This window comes from Callithrix jacchus, chromosome 6 (assembly GCF_049354715.1).
Source record: "Callithrix jacchus isolate 240 chromosome 6, calJac240_pri, whole genome shotgun sequence".
Lineage (NCBI taxonomy): Eukaryota > Metazoa > Chordata > Mammalia > Primates > Cebidae > Callithrix > Callithrix jacchus.
Window position 1 is genome coordinate 85,533,368 of NC_133507.1, and position 22,486 is coordinate 85,555,853.

Here is a 22,486-nt window from a genome sequence, read left to right on the forward strand (position 1 = left end):
TTGGTCTTTTTTTTTTTTAATCTGGCCATCCAAATAGAAAGCAGATTCAGATATACAGATATGCCCTTAAATATTGGAAGTAACAAACATAAAATGAGACACTTTCAAAGTAAAATATCTTAAAATACAAACCATTTAAATTTAAAGGACATATGAGTACAGTATTTTATCTGAAAATATTTGAGGTTTTTTTCTCTATATATAATTATACATCAATGCCTTTTCTTCTCAATTTATTAAAGTTGAAAACAATAGCAAAAAGCAGGAGAATATATCAAAATCACTTGTGACTTGCACAATTAGGTAAAACTCATGCATGCTTTTTTTTAATGAATGCAAAATGTCTATCCAATGTCTGTGGTAGAAACCTTGAATTAATTAAGATAAAATATGACTGAATCTCCTTTCAAATTAAGTTTGGAAATAATTTTTAAAAATAAATTTGGCTAAACAAATAGTCTAGTAATTGGGCATTTTTTTAAAAATTGCTTATAAATGAAGTCTACTTTTTTGGAGGATACATTTTATAGCATGTTTCAGTAGAAATAAAGAGCCAGATTATAATGTCTATCACATCTCTAGACACATACACAATTGAATATGGCAAAAATTCTCTAAAACCAGGGCTGATCAGGTATTTAATAGATATTTAGTAGATGTGCATTGAAAAACACTGGAGAGCCTTCCTGACAAAAATATCTATCCCATTTCTCATGTCTGCATTATCATTTTTCTTGTAGCACTTAGAATTCTAATCACTAGCCATTATTTTTTTCACGTCATTAAAAATCTTTATCAGAAAGCAAACACATTATCCAGGAAGCCATTAATAAGTCATTAGTACCTTACCTTGAATTAAATCAATCATATCATATAAATAGTTTTCTTAGGGGCCCAATGTGAGTATAATAGCAAACAGGTAATTTTGATAAGAGTAAACATTTAAAAAACACAAATGTTGAGTCATTTTGCAAGAGGGGCCCCAAAACACTGGAGAGTTTGCCAGGGGAGGAATTGTGGAGTCAGCCGTAAACGATTAGAGGAGACATGAAGGAATGAAAACCTATGGCATCATTTCCCTCCAAACCAACTAATATAAAAGCTGAGTGTGATTGACAGCTTTTGAAACACTATAATAGTATGTGATTTATGCTTCTAGCCTAAATAATACAGGCTTCAGTGACAGCTCTCCACTCTGAATTACTAATAACCATTTTGAGCGAGGGATAGATTTCTCAGCACTAGCAGGTACCTGATCCTCATCTGAACCATAGTGCGGGACCCTGCAATCACACATGAACATTTTACAGTGAGACACAGCTTAAGTGTGAGACTTGTGTACTATGCCATCAGTCACATTATGCCAAAAAATCAGATGTTCAATTACTGAATTATTAAAGTTGTATTCAGATAATTCTGAGACAAGTGATTAATGTCAATTACAGTGTGTGTGTTGCAGGGGTGGCATGGAACGTAATTGGTTGTTTGACTGAAGTGACTAACTCAGGCAGGTGGTCTGATAATTCTGGCAGGTAACCCTATTCTGATACCTACTTATACCCTCATTCACCCTTGAGTGTTCAGAATCTCCAACTTCTTTAAACTATTGGCCTATAATCACATACATCACTCTCATATTCAATAAAGGAGACTTCAAAATAAGAGTACTTTACTGAAAATTACATGAGTGGATATTCTCTGAAGTAAATTAACAATAAAAGAATAAAGCTGTTCAACGAATATATTTTTCATGCTTCGGGGCTATGTGTTTAACAGTTTTCTAACTGTTCATTCATTTATTAAAAAAAACTACTTCAGTTATAATCTCCGAGAGTTGAAATTAGATATTTAATTGACTGGAGGGAATGAAAGTCACTCACTTTTAAATAATTTTCTATATTTCTATAAAATGCTCCATACAATCACCATCAGCCCAAATTCCTGGCAAACATTCTTGTGTGCATATATAGTTGTTTTTATAAATGTCATGCTATAAGCTAACTTCTTCAGAAACATGTTTATCTTAATTAGGAAAGTAAACAGACTTCTAATAGGAAGAAATGGGAATTTATCTCTGTAGTATCGAAGGCATCAAAGGCCCAGTTCTCCTGCCAAACCAATCTTCCTTCCTGCCTGCTTTAAACCCAGGTGATTGCAGACAGCTGAGCAGGCATTTTCCCCAAAGCCTCTCTTGACCCGGCTCCAGTCTCTGCTCAGTTGCCCCATCTCTTGCTCTTTCTCTCTCTCTGTGTCACTCTTTCTGTGGATTCTTTTTTCTGTATTTTTGCCTCAGGAAACCTAGGGATATTCATGGCACTGAGGCAAATAATGTGGAATTAAAAACTAAATTCTTGAGGTCTCATCCTAGCAACAAGACCATCACCATCTGTTCAGAAGACAAGCCTGCCATTGTCCACTGCATTCTTTATACAAACTCCATCACCTGTGAAGGGAGAAACACTGCCCCTTTCCCGGGTTCTCTCTTTGTCACAATAGAAAACGGTCTGTTTCCCTCTGATCCTGTAAAATTAAATAAAGCAAATATGACTGGGAGCGCTTACAGCAAATTTAAAGAGATATATCAGAAGGCCTTAAATGGCCATTCCAAAGGGCCTGATAATTGTCTTCTTCACAATAAAAGCTGACAAAAATACATTGTTGAAGTCTTTTCTAATTATTTAAATTAGAAAAGAGCAAATGGAGTGCTAGTGTCTATTTTTGGTGGTAAGATGATTGTCACATTCTTTTATTTATTTTTAGCTTCAAAACTTTTATTCATTTCACCTTTGAAAACCACAACAAAATTTGTCTTTTGAAAGTGGCATTAAAATGTTATTTTAGTGACTTCGGGGTGAGAATCAATCCATTTAGACATCTAGTTTAATCCATGATAAAATTTTTTTCCCCCAGGATAATGTTTAAAACAATAAATACAGTAACTGGGGTATATTTTATGCAGTAAAACTAATATTATTGGAAATAAAAAAGGTCTGTTTTCTCTCCTAAAATAGATGAGTATGAAATATGACAATATCTATAGATATAGCATTTGAAAACCCCAGCCAGCGTTGAAGTGCAGATAAGGAAAAATACAAGACAAATTCTGATAATTTTCTTTCTAGAATGAAATACACATGAAGCTATCTGATCCAATAAATTAAGAAAGAATATATTTATGAATGTCTAGTAAGTACCAACCATTACATAATATGCTGTTGAGCATTTTTTTTTAATTTGACATTTTAATGAGAAATATATGAATAAACATAAAGTATTCCCTCAAATACAAGAAAAATTTCTATAATTAAAACTAACATTTAACTGGGGTATGTTATTTCAAAATTGCTTTTTCCTACATTATCTCCTTTTATTCTGATAAGAAAACCATGAGGTAGACTGGGCAATCATCACTGTCACCCATTTAAAGACGAGGACCCAGGTGCAGAGGAGTGTGTTTGTTTGCCCATGGCTCCCCAGGCTAAGAATCTAAACTCTCCTTTCCAAACTGGAAACAAACTGATATTTTTAAATGGCATTATTTATATTTATGCCATCAAAAAAGAAATACAAATGAATGCAAAGACTTAAGCTGGAGCAACAATAGTTCTGTGTTTTCTTGGACAGGTAGCTGACATACTTGCTGGTGGAGGTTCAAAAATATCATTTGTGTCTTACATAGGCTCCATTTCCAGGAGTCAATATTCCCAAAGTTCTTTGTAAAATATGAACTGAAGTTACCCATATGGCTGTTAATTATCTTCCTTTTTAGATTGCACCTTGTATTGCTATCGTCTGTATATTGGGCACTAACAATTTCCTACATTTTTCCCACATGGTTTTTGCTAAAATTGTCCTAGGCGCAGCCACGGTTGAAAAGTCCTTGCCAATGAGGTAGGGATTCTGAGAAGCAGCTGAATCATTCTCTTCATCCCATCTGTGAATATACTTGATCTGATGGGAATAAAATTCCAACGTTTGGCTAGTTTCAATGGATAGCAATACATCTGTCTGGTTACACCATATTGGAGCAGGACCACAGCATACAGGAGAACGATAACTAGATAAAATGTATTTTGAGAACATGAAATGAAACTTTGATGCTAGAAATAGGTATTCAGAGGGTGAGATAAAAATTTATATATACGTGAATAATTGACTCTCACCAATTGGGGCTACTTAATTATATAAAAAATATTATAAAGTATTTACCAAAATGCAACTCAAAGATATTTGCAGGATCATAGATTCCAAGTTATGCAATGTGGGATGAGAACTCCATGGTGTATCTTTAGCAATGCAGGCAATTCAATTTCAAAAGTAAAAAATAGTGATAGTAATTTCTCAGAAGATGACTTTTTCCCAGCAAGATGTAACTAACAAAATTACAAAAACAATTATACAGAAGTCATTATTTCCAACCCTCATTTTCAGATTAACTTAAAACAGGTGTTAGTAAAACCAACAGCAATGTTTTGATTCTCATATGGCCTGGTGACCTCACGTTCTCAGTTCCTTGAATACAGCCTTTCCTTCATAGCCTCTTGTAAACTTCTGCTGATGGTCACAAAGGGCAATGGAAGGGAAAAGTGATTGGATGGGCCACCAAACAAAGCAAATTGTACTTATTATTAATTGTAAAACCAAACACTGGGTGTAAGTATCTTGTAAGTAAAAAGATTTCTCTTAGCTAAGGTGACCAATCATTCAGTTTTCTCAAGACTTGAAGGGGTTCCCAGGATTCAGGACTGTTAGCATTCAAACTGGATGTTTCCAGGCTAACTGGGGTCGGCGGGTCCAGGTCCCACTGGTTAGCTGTGAGATAAATTAGTTGGTTAGCTTGCAATTTAATTTGGCACCACAGGCTTAAACATTTTTAATAAAACATTTTTGTAAAATAGGACTAAAAAAGACTAGGTTTCTATTTTGAAAATTAAAGAGCTCCAAAATGCACCTATGTAGCATAAATCTGGAGTTTGAAATCTCTTAATCTATGCAAGTAACTCTTTTGTGATTTTGCCAATACGGAGACCATCTCCTGCCATGCTCCATGGATCCACTTTGTGCTACAGTCAGAAGCTGATTTTTGCTTTCCTTGTCTCCTGCCTGCTGCTGAATTATCCATTCATCCTGCTCTGCCAATATTCCCCTTTACTGAGAGCCTGATAATTTGTTAATAACAACAAACATATTCCCCATCCCACCACTCTTCTTAATAGTATGGGAATGCTGTCCTACTGTTTAGAAGAAATAAGATTCAATGGATTGATTGCCTTGGTGGTGGTCAAGGCAGCAACTCATTACTCTGAAAATTGAATTTTAAAGGAGTTAGCGAGAAAAGTATCAAGAATTTATCCTGTCAGTTCCACATAAACTACATTTTAGGGCAACTAAGTAGTTAATGAAAGAAAATTTTTCTTTTAGAGGAATTCCAACTAGTAAATACATAAAGAATGGTGGAACTAGAAAAATCACCAATTTGTAACCCTGAAACAAATGATCAGCATAGGCATGATCATCAGTGAATGTAAAATCAGTAGTTGAAAATTTGTTAGGGAACATTAAACCCTGACATCACCATTCAAGCCTAGAAGCATATAAAATAGGGAAGGAGTCATTGCATGCCTCGTACAGAAAGCATACATAGAATCACTTATGAAATGTTCTAACCTGAAAATTTTAAAACAAAAGCCTGAAACCAGACCCAGTACACTGGCTCATGCCTGTAATCCCAGTACTTTGGGAGGCAGAGGTGGGAGGATCACTTAAGTCCAAGTGTTTGAGACCAGCCTGGGCAACATAGGGAGATGTCATCTCTACAAAACATTAAAAAATTAGGTGGACGTCGGGGAGCAGGCCTATTGTCCAGCTACTCAGGAGGCAGAGGTGGGAGGATCAGTTGAGCCCAGGAGGTCCAAGCTGCAGTGAGCTGAGATCATGCCACCGCACTCCAGCCTGGGCAACAAAGCCAGACACTATCTCAAACAAAAAAATTTTAAAAAGCCTTATCAGATAAAATTCATACTGAAGTTTAATGGATTAAATGACATTATTTTACCTGGAATTGTTTAAAAGTATTGCAGCAAAACCAAAAAATAAAAAAGTGGTGAATAAATGAAATCAGATTGTTAAAATCCTGATTATTGTTGAAGGTGATGATGGGAATAGGGAAATTAGTAATATTATTATTATTATGCCCACATTTGTTTATGTTTAAAATTTTTTATGATAAACAGTTAATAATGATTTAATGGTTTCAAAAATCCTGAATTCAAACACATAAAATAACATCAACTCCAGTTTTTTCTAACTTAGTTGACTCAATCAACTAATCTAATACATCCATTTTAGTTTGATTTCAGTTGTGAGGGATGGGGACAAAGGCAGTGCAGGTACCGCAGTGGTAATATTGCTGCAAGTTATTTGGTAATACAAATGTTTGTCTATCACCTTCTTGTTACCAAAAGCAAACTTCAACAGACATCATTTTGTCACTGGTTGGCATGTTCTGGAGGCTTCCTCAATTTCTGTGTACTCAAGAAACAAAAATCTATTAAATATTAGCCTACACTAGGTATAATTGGGAAAGCTGTAAGGAAGAAAATTAACACGGCCTTCTTTTTGTATTTATATTTAGAGTATTTCCAAAAGCATTGGTTCTGTTGATTCTTAAGAATTTCTAAAAGTAAAAAGTCACATATTATACCCCAAAGTGAAAAAAGTATGTGAATATGAATCACCTGACATTAGCTGCTTTGTGTTACTCTTCTCTTATATGAACATATAGTTGACCATTCTTGTGAATGTCAGAGTAGACAGCTTCTTAAGGAAAAGGATTTTTAATGTATTCATTTTTGTATCCTTAGTACCTAAAAGAATATTTGACACATTATAGGCACTGGATAAATATTAATGCCTAAATTCCTCTAAATCCTTTACTGAAGTAGTAATTGGGTCATCTGTCTACTTCTCTCATCGTCACTATTGTTTAGTATAAAACAGCATTGCTGTCTTTTCTGGACTTTCTAACTGGTTTCCTCATATCCACTGATGGCAATACCAATTACACTGCAGACAGGAGTCTTCATAAATGTAAATATGGTCACATGACAACACAATACACACACACACCCCTAAAACCACTTAATTGAGTTTTACAGCTCTGGTGCTGTTATGATTACTACCTAAATACGTCAGTATACATTTATTGTGTGATTATCTGATTAACGTGTGTCTTCCCTAACAGACCTTAAACCTCATCCTTAGATCAGGAACTGAGTCTGTTTTGGTCCTTATCTCTATTTTCAGAGTTCCACATAATGCCTACAATATAATATATAGTCAATAATTTTGTCAAAAGAATTCATCCAGTAGTTGAATTTTAGCCTGCTTTGAGTTATTGTAACATGTCACTTTCATTACCCAAACTAAGAAGGTAAAACAACAGAGTGGAGCAAGATTAAAATCAAAATATTAGAATTGTTTCTGCTTGTTAACAAATCACTGTAACACCTATAAGACTGTAAATTACAGTGAACAGAAAAGCTACAACTCCGTCTCCTTGCCAAAGAGGGATCCTGATTGTGAATTCAAGGAAGATACTGAAAGAAATCCATAATCCTGCCTTTACCTATAACAGTTACATAAAAATTGAAAGTACATTTGGCAGATTTCAGGAGCACAACAATTCTACATGGACAGCAGTGAGTGGAGGCAGTAAAACAACTTATTCTGTTACAAATTTTAAAGAGTCATTTGATTTTAGTTCTTTGGCAAAATCTATTATCAAAAAAAAGTAGGTATATAGAAAACTCAAACATATTACTGATACATTTCAGGGTGTATTATCTGAAAACAAATGAACTTTGAAGAGTATTCATAACCTGCTTCATTTTGTTGTTGAGCCCTAGGGCATTTCACAGGGCACCTTTACCTATACCATTCTGTGCTAGGCCCAGGAGAAACGCTTCTTCTCTTCCTCTCAGTGATACTCTGTCTCATGTTATCATCATGTGTGTGCCTATGTTCACTGGGTTTTATGTCTGTGAGGACAAGATCTGGCCCTACCGGAATAGCCAGGAACACATATGTGCTATATAGTACAACAACTCCTCATTGAATGCTGTGTTCTAATTGCAAAAATTTGAATTTATACTAAAGATTTTGGATTAATATCTACTGTGTCAAGGAGAAGATGGCACCGAAGCACAATGGGCAAAAAGGTGGCAAAGAAAAATAGTGCTTTAAGGACTAAATGATGAATGAGACTGAGTTTTTCTTTAGAGTTTCTCCCCGACATTACCAGCCCTGAACTCCATATTGGTAATTATTTAACTCATCACCCCATTCATGTTCCCTGGCATTAAGATTTGGTGAGTTTTAGCCATATGTATTGATGTAATGAAGAATATGAAGTGTGAATTAACTTCTTATCATTTTGAAGTGAAACTTTACAGAATATGTCATCAAATTAAAACAATTTGAGATATTTTAATGAAATAATTTTTTTTGAAAAGTTTTACTACCTGCAAAAATATACCTACCCAAAGTTCACAGAATATTACAACAGGAATACTCTTCAGATAATTTCTAGCTAAGCATCTGTGTGCTCTGAGAGGTTTGATTATTTTATTAATTAGCTAATAACAGATATTTACTGAGCGTCTTACAAGCTGCACTAGGCAAGGCACCAGAAACACAGAAAAGCTGATAACCTACTCACAATGAGTTTCTAGTACAGTAAGGCACAACGTCTCTGAGCTGAGAATTATGGCCATGTTTTCTGATTGTAGAGGAGATATCTGCAGAGTCTCCGCATTTAGAGAAAATATGCCGTATCAACAATTGTCTTGATGAGCAGATTAGTATTCATGGGGTCTTCATGTCTCTCCATAGGTACCACTGTTATAGAACATATTTCATCTGAAAAAAACTAACCCCCTAAAGGGCACACATTTTAGATCCCTTGCTTTTTGAAATTTTAATTTTGGGAACTTAATATACAGTCTACTGTTACCAAAAATCATCTTAAAGTAGCTATAGAATCCCAAAAGGATAATGAGTTCTTACAGACTTTCCCTAGTTATGGAGAGGAAATCATTAGTAACTTAAGACAGAAATAAAGAAATCATCTAATTAATGTATTCAGAGATGAATCTTAATGTCCAATTATTCTCTTGATTTGACACAACCTAGTAACAACATAACATCGTCAGCAACATTGTATTAATGTTGGAAGAATTAGAAGGAAGGTAGACAAATGGGGGAGGGAGAGACTGTTCTTAATCCTTTCTTTTTTCTTTTTCTATCATACAATAAGCAAATCTCCTGCTTAAATTTATCACATTTTTAAAAAGTAAACCCACAGAATTAACCTGAAAACTAGATTGTGTAAAGTCTGAAATCTATTATAATCAAAGCTTATAAATATCATTTAAACAAAGGTCTATCTGTTCAATTCATTGAATATTAAAAAAGATTTTCTTATCATTCAATATAGCCTCTTAGTTCAGCTTCATTAATTGATTTAACCAATGTCTACTTAAATGTGTATGACTTCCATATTTTGTAATTGGTCTAGTATTTAATGATACACAGAGCAAAAAGTTAACATGCCAATATTATCATGCTCCATATTCATGCTTCATTTCTTGAAAGAATGAAAATCAAGAAAAATATTTTTCAATATTTTGTGTTTTTGGTTAAATAATACAGAATAGTGGGTGTTAAATTGTTTTAAAAAGGTGCTACAGTGAAAATCTGAATCCCATCCCCAATCCTCAGCTTCCAAGTTCTCCTCTACAAAAAAATAAAAATAAAAAGTCCCTCTTTCCAATTTCTTAAATTCTTCCCAAATTAAAAGGCCGTATTCCTTGAAGCTCAAGACTACATAAATGGAAAAGACAAGGCACATCTTTCAAATATTAGTAATTTATAAAATGCAATAGTCATAATAGCTAGATATATTTAAGATCATTCAACCACTCCTCACTTTCCCTCACTAAAACATTATAAAGTCAAACAAATGTTTTAAGCAAATAAATACCAGAATATCAGTGTGGTTTCAATTTTTTCAAAAGTGAACTTACATTCTCTGGTTGTTTTTATATTTGACAAATTTCCATTGTCCCAGTAAATGTTCTTGAATTGCTTTGTCAGACAATCCCTCTCTATAATTTCCTATTTTTTTTAACATTTCCACTTCTAAACAATTCTTCCTCTCCCCTTGTTAAAGTCTTAAGCAAATATTTATCTGCTTTGCCCAATCAGTAAGATCAATGCTGCTGTTCTTTATAACACACAGTTCTATTCTGGTATCCAGAATCACAGGTGGTGTTGAAATCACTGATATGAAAGTAAACATCTAAATAGTTTGTCTGTAAAGAAAAAATGATGAGCTTGTGATTATGCCAGAATCCACCTGGGCACTAGATTATACACTAAGAATTAGATCTTCATCCCAAAGTATGTGTAAGACAGAGAACCTGATCTTTTTCTTATTTTTTTTTTCTTTTTTTTTTTTTTTTTTGAGACGGAGTTTCACTCTTGTTACCCAGGCTGGAGTGCAATGGCGCGATCCCGGCTCACCGCAACCTCCCTTCCCTGGGTTCAGGCAATTCTCCTGCCTCAGCCTCCTGAGTAGCTGAGATTACAGGCAGGCACCACCGTGCCCAGCTAATTTTTTGTAATTTTTAGTAGAGATGGGGTTTCACCATGTTGACCAGGATGATCTTGATCTGTTGACCTCGTGATCCACCCGCCTCAGCCGAGAACCTGATCTTAAAGAACATAGAGTCTAATTGAAGAGATGCAATGCATGCAGAAAACATATGCATGGCATTGCCATTCATAACCATTGAAACAACGAAATATTCAGGAATTCAAAGAAGAGAAAATGACCACTATATGCTGTCAGAAGAAGGCTTTTTTTTGTTTTTAGGAAAAGATGATATAATAACTACACCTCAAAATATGTGTAAGAATCAGATATACTCTTTTAAAAAATACAGAAGAGTGTGGTCAAGACATGAGGATGAGACTTAGGAGACTACATAAAGAACTATGAGTGGCATGGCTGGAGTGAAGGATTAATAAATGAGAGTAATGGTCCATAAGGTTAGAAAAGCAGCTTGGGATTACATCACAAACACCTTGAGAAGCCAAGTTAAATAATTTAGCCATTACTAAATTATTAGTAGATAATAATGTAGTGATTATTATCTACTAATAGATAATAATTACTAGAGGAGAGGGTAGATAGAGTCAGTGATAATTTTGATGCGAGAGATGACATGATTAAAAAATGACATTTAAAAATGATTACTAGGTGATTTTTCTTCTATTCATGTATGCTCTCATTTATCCAACAAACGCTGATTCAAATTCTATAATATGCAGGCATTGTCCTAGAAACCTGAGGAAAGACAAGCATTTCTCATACTCAATGTGCTTTTATTCTAGGGACAAAATTAAGACAAGTGCCATTTATTGTGGTATGTGGGTGGTGCAGCACTGCATCCTAAATATTGTGGATGTAGAGAAGAATGACTCCCAGATACCTCTTATGATGAGGGGAAAACAATCCCAGCAGAAGGCTGAGTAAACCACATAAACTCAAAGAAGAAGGAGCAATGAAGACTTGTTAGGTGCATGAATAATATTCAAAGAAACAGAGGCAGAACACGGTGGAGCCCCCTCTCTGACTCCCAATGTCATATATCCTTGGCGCATCTGTTATTGTACAATTCTGTGCAAACTCAGAACTAGCATCCCCTTCAAGCATTTTCCATTTCAAGGATTTCTCAGGAAGCCCATTTAGCTCCTGCACAAAAGCAGCCAAAAGCATTCTTCAACCAACTAGTGGGGCACAGAAAACTGTGGATCAATGACTCAGCCTTCTGTTCTTCTGACAATTCTGGGAGTATCAGGTTTCTCAGAGATTTCAAGGAATGAAGGCTTATTGCCCACTATAGGGACTTCAAAAACACATGCTAACGAAAACATATCCTGTATATCTATTCCTACTTCCTTATATACCCACTCAAATATCCTCCCTGCCACTGTACTTGCCTCAGGCTCTGCTTTCAGTAGAATCCAAATTAAGACAAAAAGTAATTTATTCAGGGTAACTGTAGTGAAATGTTTGGCAGTAACAAGAGAGGTCAGAGTGTATGAGAAAGAATAGTTATCCTTGAAACTAAAAAGAGCATTGTGTATAATATCATGCTAGAAAGTTTGCATTTTATCAGAAAATGTTATAACCATTCAATGTTTTAAAACAGGAGAACATAATCAAGATTCTTACTTTAAAATAACCCCTGTTAGCAGTGTAAGAAATATGAATTACATCATTCTAGAGTGAGAACTGGGAGGCTGATTTAGAGACTATACAGTGATCCAAGCAGGTATTTTGAATCTTCATTAAGGAATTAACTATAGGGATGAATATAGGAGGCAAAAACAATTTGGTATTACTGCTTGGTTGGATGTGTAATGTGAGAGTAGAAATGCTATTCAATGATAGGATACAGAAAAGAGAGGTTTGGGAGGAAAGTGAGTTAATTTTTCAGCATGTTGAAACCAAGGACTTGGGGTAAAACTCAAATTGGGAGCAATTTGAGTTGTTACATTTCTTGGTAGAGATTTAGATTACAGACATAGACATATGTTAAACTAGTTTGTATCAGGCCCTGTGATAGATTGTCCAAATATTACTTACTTTACCTTCACAGCAATCCTAAAACATGATGTTTATAACGTTATGTTCATAACGTTTTATTTGAGAAAGTAAATTTACAAGGGTTATTTGTTTGAAATCACAACAGCAAGTAAATAGCAGTGATGAAATTTGAACCCAGATCTGATTGTCTGAGCAATGTTCCTTAGAATATAACACTCTGTGTCTGCCATACTACCTGTAACATCATCTTCATCTTAAAACAGTTGCTTATTGTAAAGCTACAGTTTTCAACTACAGCAAATAGTAACTAGTCCTATGAGGCTCACACCTGAACCACAAATAGCTTGAAATTATACTAAACAGTCGAGCTAATCTATTACCCTACCTACAATGTAATTCACTCTTAACATATGTATATACCATATAATAACATATTATTATAAATGGATCTTACCTACTATGTTTCATGCCCCTATGTGAAATATAATTTTCATGAGTTTACAAACCACATCACCACTTATAATTTACAAGCAAACAAAGAACAGGAGTGCTCACCTTAAGTAATATACTTAACATCAACAGGATCAAGAGGAGGAAGATAACTGTATAACAGCACAAAATGGCAGGGGGGTATTGTCATTGGAATGCTTCACAGAACAGATGGGTGAGGCATCCTGTGGTGTGTTCAAAAAAAGGCAGTTCCAGGTATAGAGCAATAGCTTGGAAGAGCACACACAGAGTTCTGAGTGAGTGAAGATTCAAGGCCATGAGTGTACTGAAAACCAAGATACAATTGTACTACGAATCAAGATTTAATAAGCAATAGGAAGAATAAATACATGAGGTAAAATTGGTTATTCATATACACACGTGTGTGTATGTGCATGAGAGAGAGAGGAGAGAGAGACAGAGAGACAGAGAGAGAGGAGAGAGCACTCTTCTGTTACTGAACACAGATTTCCAAAGATAGAATAACAAAATATTCAGATTGAGAGAGACATGACAGAGCATCCTATCTCCCAATGCCTACTTCCACTCTCATCTTGTAAAAGAAGAAATAAGTGGAAAGGTTAAATAATATTTTTCAGGGTTTAAATCTGTATGTGGGCTGGACATTTATGGAACATTTATCTGTTTAGCATTGTGGTAGACTCAGTATTGTAAAATTAATAGAATAGTGGTCCTTCCTTCAAGCAGCTTATACGATTCTACTTTAAGGATGGTTCATGAAACAATGTGTTCACTAAGGAAATATAACAAAGCCTCATGGAATTTGTAAGATTTTCCTTAGAAATTATTTTTATTTCCTTAAGTTTTAGTAAATCATGTGTAGTTAGTCCACGGCCTATGTTTCTTGCCTAGAAACCTAAAGAATAAATATTTGTGGAGCCTCTGAAAGAGTTACCACTCTCTCAAATGAAAGTATCTTTTATTTGTATTCATTTTGAACATTAAGCAAGATTAGTTGAAAAGACTTTAATTTCTCCACTCAACTGGTGGTTCTCAAACACAGGTCAGTGGGCCTGACCCCAATGTGGCTGATGGAGCAGGTCCAGAATGGGCTCAGAAAACCTGCACTTCTCACAAGTTCCCAGTGATGCCCATGCTGCTTGTCCGGTGATCCCACTTTGTGAACCACAGCATTAATTAGACCATGAAGAACTTGTAGGCAGGAATTATGTCTCACTTATTTCCGAATGCTTAGTGTCTACCATACACTAGCATCACAATAAATGTTCATGGGAACATGTAAATGATTGACTAATTACATACATGATGTAGCAAAAAAAAAAAAAAAAAAAACCTCTGGCTAATTTGTATTATTAAATGTCCAGTTCAAGAGTCTTCTTCTTACTCCCACTTATATGGAAATTAATAAATCAAGAAAATATTAAGTAATTGCTGCCCCATTTGCTGAAAATGGAAAAGCTGAACTCTATGTTGTCATGGATACAGTATTCTATTTTCAGTACTAGTCGTGTCCTACTTGTTAATGACTGTTACAGTAACCAATAGGAAAATAACACTTCACTCATCACATTTCATTAAATCTAACACCTCATATTAAGCTTAATGGAACAATAAGAACAAAGTTCTGCTTGCCAATTGTTTACAGAATTCTACCATTTCCCTGTAGTTAGCGACTTACACAGTATCAATCTTTATGAACAGCTTCCAAAATAAAAAGGAGATAGGAAAATAAAAGCGTTCTATTTGGCTTAATAATAATGACCTCTGGGTTGGACATTTCCTGACATTTAACCAATGGTTGAATTAAAAGACTCAAATGTCTTTGATTCAGGGTCTCTGCTTCTTCCAGAGATTATTACCTCTCAGGAAATACCCTTACTTTCCAACATTTCAAATTTAATGAAAGAGAAAGTAGAATAATATAAATCCCAAGCCCCAGAATCTTCAAATCCTTGCATTTTACAGTGGTAAATGCAAAATATGGATGGAGAGTAGACCAAATGAATTAACTTGAATAAGATTCTTCATGGTTTGATCTTGATGCCAATCACAATGAAATAATGACCTCCATCGTTGAAACCTAGAGTCACGTTACTTTTTCAAGGAAACTTGAACTGTGAGGGTAAAGAGCTTAATAATGCATAAGGATAGAAGAGACTATAAACAAACAGTTCAGGCTTAGAATAAAAGAAAATAGATAATTAAATATATTTAATGATTCACACATCTGAGCAAAAGATCAAGGAAATATTGGAAAATATAACATCATTTCTAAGTCAAGGGAAATAAATGGGGAAGGAGAAAAGGACAGATAACTCAGAGGGACTGAATAAATCTCAGATAGGATATAAAAGACTGGAAACAGATGTTTATATTAAACTGCCAATGGAGTGGTGAAACCATACAGATTGTGGTACCAATTTAACTGGAAAAAGCTATGGCTAGCAGACAGAGATTTGAGTTGGAGCTCTATTTTCCACCAGTGAACTAAAAGAGGTGACTGCTGCCGCTACTGCTAATGATGAACACCATATGCTAGCAAGAGACATAGCCAGTGTGCTCTGCTGTGTGTGTTGGTTAGGAAAGATATGTGTAATTTTCTTTATCTGATACAGAATTAGTGCAACTTCAAATAACTACATGCAGAATGCCTGAAGAGAAGACCATATTGCTTCTCATTGAAAAAGTCAAAAGTAAGTCATTACAAAAAAATTTCACTTCAATTCAACAATTCAGTTGAAGTAATTTTACCCTGATTTAAGCACAGTATTGCTCTAGTTGTCTATTTTATTTTCATAGTAGAAAGGAAGCCCACAACAGAATAACCATGTCATCAAATAGTCAAAGTGATATTAAAAAAAAAGAAAAAAATTTGCTGCTTACAGTCCTTTTTAAATGAGCATTATGGTTATCTGTACATATATTTTTGTCAGTGTATCAGCAAAGAACACATTTAAACCTTGTGTTCTAGATAAATTTAGTATTATACTTTAAAACGTCAGTTCCCCAGTTTGAAAAAAGAATCTTAAAAAAACACAATAATAGAAGTGCCAATATGGGTTTGTTGCTTGTTTACTTATTGTTTTCTTTAACAGAATGCTGGGGTCCACATTCAAAATTAAAATAAATAAATAGTTAAGGTAAATGAAAAGAAAAGGGCAACTAGAGAAGTGGTATGCAAGTCCTCTTGCTTTCTTTTTGAAATCAGCTGTAACTGCCTTAATTCTGAGGCAAACACCTAGTTAATCTGATCAATTCAGCAGGAAAAAGAAAAGAAAATCCTGGTCATTTTCTTTCACACTCAAACAAACAAAATGACTGTTTATTGGAATTTTTATGTCCCGATCCTTTTAGTAATGTTATATAGACTTGGTCAAAATGTTTTCTTTTTTTCTCTATGACTCACTAATATATGGATAGGACAAAGGGAGACCCACAGGATAACTTTAAAAATATTTTGGTAGTCCTCATTAAAAAGAGTTTAAGTATCTTGGATTTTATTTTATTACATGGTAATAAAATTCAGCCAAAGGAGAAATGTTCAATCTGGAACTCCAAGGCCAAAATATAAGCGCAGCTAACTCATAACCAATGAGCTTTTGATGAAGTCGACTTGCAGCTGACAAAGGCTGTTGCCCAAAAAACCATCTGCACTATTTAAGATTACTTTTTTTTAGTGATCACTGCCTTACCAGCTGAAGTTCCTTTTACACTCATTAATATGAAAAGGAGAAACAAAACAAAACAAAAATTTCTGACAGAATGTGAACCTCTTAGCAATTATTATCAGATAAACTTTAATACAATATGTTTACCAATCTACTTCTGTTCTGAAAATGAAATTTTTTTAATGGAAAAAAAAATGAGAAAACTCAGGGAAGGAGGGAAACACTGAGGAAATGTAACCGCCAGCAGAGACAGATTAAGGCTGCCTTACAAGCTACTGTCATTTCATTCTTTTCTGGGGGCTCGAGACTTCTTTCTACTGCTGAAGTAGTCTTCTGAATCTCTGACACCAACAGCAAACATGTATTACTTGACAGTATTCCAAACTCATCTGTGGGGACAGATTTAAACACCTGATTCTGCCTCAAGCTCCTAGTTGCATGTTGTGGCACATAGCAAGCCTAAATGTGCAACTCCTCCACAAGATTGTGCATGATCAATCCTAGTGAGCCGGTGAGTACTTGTTCACCTTCAGACGCCTTTTGGGTCAGGACTCTCATTCAAATGCCTAGCAAAGCTTTTTGTTCCCAGCTAAGAAGAGCAATTGCTCTCTCTGGAGAAAGTTTTCCAAATGCTCCTTGAACAAATAAGAGACTTTGCAGCTTGCTGGAGGAAGGCAGACGGAACACAGAGCTGTGTTCCATCCCCCTCTATCCTGCACAGGTTCCAAGAATCAACAATGAATGAGAGTGTGGAAAAAAATTGGAATTGTAGAAGTGCCAAAGGTATCCCTTGGAGCAGTGTGTATATTGTGTTGTCATGTAAAAGAGCTCTCGAAAGATAAAGGAACTAAGTCCAATTATATTACTGACTCCATGTTCATCTGAATCACTGTCTAACTTCAGACTTCCAAAGATATCACAGTGCCTGCAATAATTAATTCACCTCTTACTTCCAAAAACAGGTTAGAAAATTAATTCCCAATACTAAAATGAATTTGGCAGCAGAACAAAATTATAATTTTGCAGGTTACCTGGCAATCATTTTGAAATGTTATCCTGGGTAAAATGTACTCTGGTATCTGTCCCACAGACACAGTCTGTCTGATTCGTGGACTACTTCTCATTGCATTAAAGAAAACATACCCATTATAAAAGAATACAACATATATATAGATGCTAAAATATATTTTAACTATGAGAACAGCAATACTAATTTTTTATTGCAAGTAAGCTAGGACAAACATTTTGCTCATATGAAAACCAATCAAAAACCATGTAAATAAATAAGTTGGAGGTAAATTTTATCATTATTGCATGGTTGTTATTGTGGTTTATCATGGGAGACACACATGCAATAATTTAATCTCAGCTTAAGGTAGCCAGGACTGCAATGAGTTAATGTGCTTTAACAGGAATATAAATTCCTAGATTTGCACATCAGAACCTAGGAGTCACTATTTAAATACCATCAAAATCTAAATCTATAATTTGCAGGTGTGTCAACAAATGAGAAAACTACTTGGGACATGATAATAGTTACAATGTTTGAAATACCAGGTATAATCAAGTAGAAGTATTTTTTTCCATCATTTTTAGGGTGTTTTTTTTTCCTTTCTGGTTTTTTAGAAAATTTTTTACTACTGACTGAGGCTTCAGAATGCACAAACTCAGAGGAAACTCAGACTCTCTTAGATGGGCTCTCATTTGGACTACTCCAGTCCCAAGAAAAGCCTGTTTATATAAATATTGCAGTAGAAAAAAAAAAAGCCGGACACAGCTGGCTACTCTTTCCCTTGGCAAAGAAAAGCAATGGCCTTACCATCCTTCTGTTTATGGCAACACCAACTACTTTATTTGAAAAGTCACTCATTTCTATAATTGCAGTGGACATGTTTTCATCAACAGAGCAGTTCAGGAGGAAAAAATTATTTTATTAGCTAATTTTCCTTTCATGAATTAGGGATTTTTCTCTGCACAGAGAGAAATTTCAAACCCCTCCAGAAATGGAAGCATGCCCATGGATTGACTACTTACAGATCAAGTTTCCAGTGCGCTAATAACCTGCTCCAGTGAAAACAGATTTTTAATTTGCTTTTAGGGTTATTTATTTTTTTATTATTATGCTAAGGGTTTATAATTTAATGTCAAACATAATTTTGCATGAAGTATGTGACTGTACTATGATGCAGTAGATAAGCTTAGTGTGCATAGTTAGCATGGTCTCAAACAACGTTTCGAGAAAATGGATCACCATTTGGCAGGGTGCCATTCCATAAACTGCTCAGTAGAACTTTAAAGGGAAAAAGTTGCAAAGAATTTTTGTGTTTTGCAAAAAATATTCCTAGTAATATTAGAAGCAGAAAAAATAATTATAATGTTATTGCTTTCTACTAGATGTAACATAAATTATATGAAGCTAATTAAGAAATTAAAAGGTTTGTGATTAGAAATTGCAAAGTCATATTTATTGTATATTGTCAACTAGCCAAGTGGAATATTTTTAAATGGGAATATTTGTTTAAAAATATAGTAGTCATCATAGTGTCTCCAAGCTTTATGATCAGTTTGGTGAACATTTAGGAGCATCTACAATGTGCCAAGCATTACGTTGGAAATGGGAGATTCAAAAATAACTATATTGCCACTCTCTCAAGGAGCTCACTGTCTAATGGAAGAGATGTGCAGAGACACATTCTGTCAATGTAATTTGGTAAGCCCTGTAATGCAGTTATGCAGAGGTTCTCTGGAACACAGATAAGGAGCATTTGGCCAACATTTAGGCATGAGGTAAAAGGTCAGGAAATGTCTCCACAGGAGACTAGGGACAGATTCAGTGTTACAAGTTGGAAGACAAAGAACCAAGGGAATAGGCTTGGCCAAATAAAATATAATTTGTTCATATATCTATCCGTAAGTTTAAATAAATAAATATAACATTGTGTGTCATGAAGCTATTTTAACATGCTTTTTAGCTCATCTGATTCTTAAACCAATGCTTTAAACATGAAGGGTACTGGTATCTTCACTCTACATGTAAGAAAAGTCAAGTCCTGGACAGTTCTGTGACCAGCCCCAGGGTCACTCAGGTGACCAATGCCCATTTGTAAGAAAGCCTGGAGTCAACCACAGAACTCCTGATTTCCAGCCAAATGGGCACTCTGGCTAGTTCCTGCCATGATCTGTGAATTATCATGTAATCACTAACAAAACAACTACAGCTCTAGGCACAGCAATGCATAATTAAAGAATCATTTTTGAAATATCATTTTGGGTCCTCCCAATTAAAACAAAGATTTTATCAATTTAATGTAATCAATAAGGATATCATATATATTTTAAGTATCAACTGTTCGTTAACCAGAATACTAAGTCAAGTCACATAGTTCATGAAATCAAAACTTCAGTTCACATCTGTGTGTCCAAAGAACCAAATATAAATATTTTTGGCAGATACGTAAATGAAGTCTGTGGAGGTAAAGGCATTCCAGTCTGTAACTGGCCTATTTGTCATAATAGCCATTCAAGTTATCCAACCAATTACAGAACATTTACTATGATACTATGATGTGGATGGGATTTCAGGGTCAGTGATCTGATTTTGTCATTATAGTAAGGAAAATAAGTGAACTGCGAAACGTTCATAATATTTTAATAAATTATCTTTATAGACAGTTGTCATACAGTGAACAGTTTTACTCTTGAGTTTCCACTCTTGATTCAAAATATTTTTGACACCACAAGAGATGTAAATCTTAGGTAAGACAGCATTAATTTAACCTGGCATGTCATTATTAGTTTTCTTTTTGTTTTCGTTGTTGTCATTCATATTGAAGGTTTTATTGAAGGCAAATTTCTCTGCCAAACTGGGTATGGTTCTAACATTGGTACTTCAATTTCTAACATCCTCAGAAAATGACTAATTCCCTGGTTTAAACACACCACAACACTGATGATGCATCTAGAGCCAGAAATAATATCAAACATTAAATAGTGAAGCAGATATTTTTAAACTGATAAGAATAAAATTACAGAATTGCTTTAAGCCAATTAAATAGAAAGAAAACTAACTTTCTTGATTATTTTGTTGTATATTCTGACTCAATCTTTAGAGAAATCCTATAATCTGTGATAGGAAGACTCAGAAAAACTCTGCAAGCTTTCCTAAAGTGACACTGCTGCAAGCACTGGAACTGAGATTTGGATCTAATGGATCTTACTCCATCAATACTCTTTCTAATTTATCATGCTGAGTCACCAAATGTAAATCAATCAAAAAAGGGATCAACATTCCTGCCCCATTCACCTAAACCAAAATACCCTGCAAGTAGAAGCACCTTCAACCTATGGTTCACGAGTCTTCTATGGGGAAGGGGTCAGAGCGAGGCTCAAAGGTAAGAAATCTACCTGCTAATTCAAGGGAGCTAAATGAAGAATGAGAGTTTGCCCAAAATGCGCATTAGAAATAAGAATAAAAGTAGCCAATGAGATAGGAGGATTTTTAAATGGAGCAAGAGTTAAGTCTTGACACCAATCAATTTAGGCATTAAGAACAAGTTTGGGCATCAGGCTGGCCTAGTTTGGTTCCTGATCATGCCATTTACAAAGCATGTGATTTTTTGCAACTTGCTTAACCTTGCTAATCGTCAATTTCCTATTTCTATAAAATGGGCATAATGTCTACCTTGTTAGATTATTATGAGGATTACATTAAAGGAATTCATACAGGCATACCTGATTTTATTGCATTGTGCTTTATTGAGCTTCACAGATAACCATGTTTTTTACAAATTGAAGGTTCTGTGCAACCCTGCATCAAGCAAGTCTATCAGAGCCATTTTTTTCAATAGCATGAGCTCACTTCATGTCTCTGTGTCATTATTTTGGTAAATCTCACAATATTTCAAAGTTTTCTTCATTATTATATCTGGTATGGTGATTTGATATCAGTGATCTTTGAAGTTACTATTGTAATTGTTGTGGGGCACCATGAACCACACCCATGTAAGACAGCTAACTTAATCCATAAATTTGGAATGTGTTCTGACTTCTCTACTGACCAGCCATTCCTTCACCTCTCTACCTCTCCTTGGCCTCCCTATTCGCTGAGACACAACATTATTAAAATTAGGCCAATTAATAATTCTATAATTTCCTTGAATATTCAAGTAAAGGAAGAATTACACATTTCTCACTTTAAATCATAAGCTACAAATGCTTAAGCTTAGTGACAAAGGTATGTCGAAAGCTGAGATAGGCTGAACAGGCTCCCTGCACCAGACAGCCAAGTTGCATATTTAAAGGTAAAGGTCCTGAAGGCAATTAAAGTGCTATTTCAGTAAAGAAGTGAATTACGAGAAAGCAAAACAGCCTTACTAGTGCTATGGTGAAAGTTTCAGTGGTCTGGGAAGATTAAACCAGCCACAGCATACTCATAAGCTAAAGCAAGCCCCTAAACCTCTTTGAATCTATGAAGGCTGAGAGAGCCATAATTGGATATATATCCCGCCATGGTTCAGCACATGAAACTCTTAATAACTAGAGAAATGTATGTAAAATAATTAGTGCAAGAAAGATAGTTCACTTTACCTCCAAAAAACCTTTTGGGTTTTTAAATGTTAAATAATAGACACTTACTTAATTGGCACTTTTGCCCTGCATTCATGAGATCATA

General features: G+C 34.8%; 1 long non-coding RNA gene across 12 annotated transcripts in view; it reads right to left on the bottom strand.

The window, feature by feature from the left end:
- Positions 1–22,486, bottom strand: part of LOC103793805 (uncharacterized) — a 305,828-nt gene continuing 283,342 nt past the window's right edge. For all 12 annotated transcript variants that reach the window (XR_013518941.1, XR_004745014.3, XR_013518938.1 and 9 more), the window contains one exon: positions 1–22,486. This exon is cut by the window's right edge. This is a non-coding gene — a long non-coding RNA (uncharacterized LOC103793805).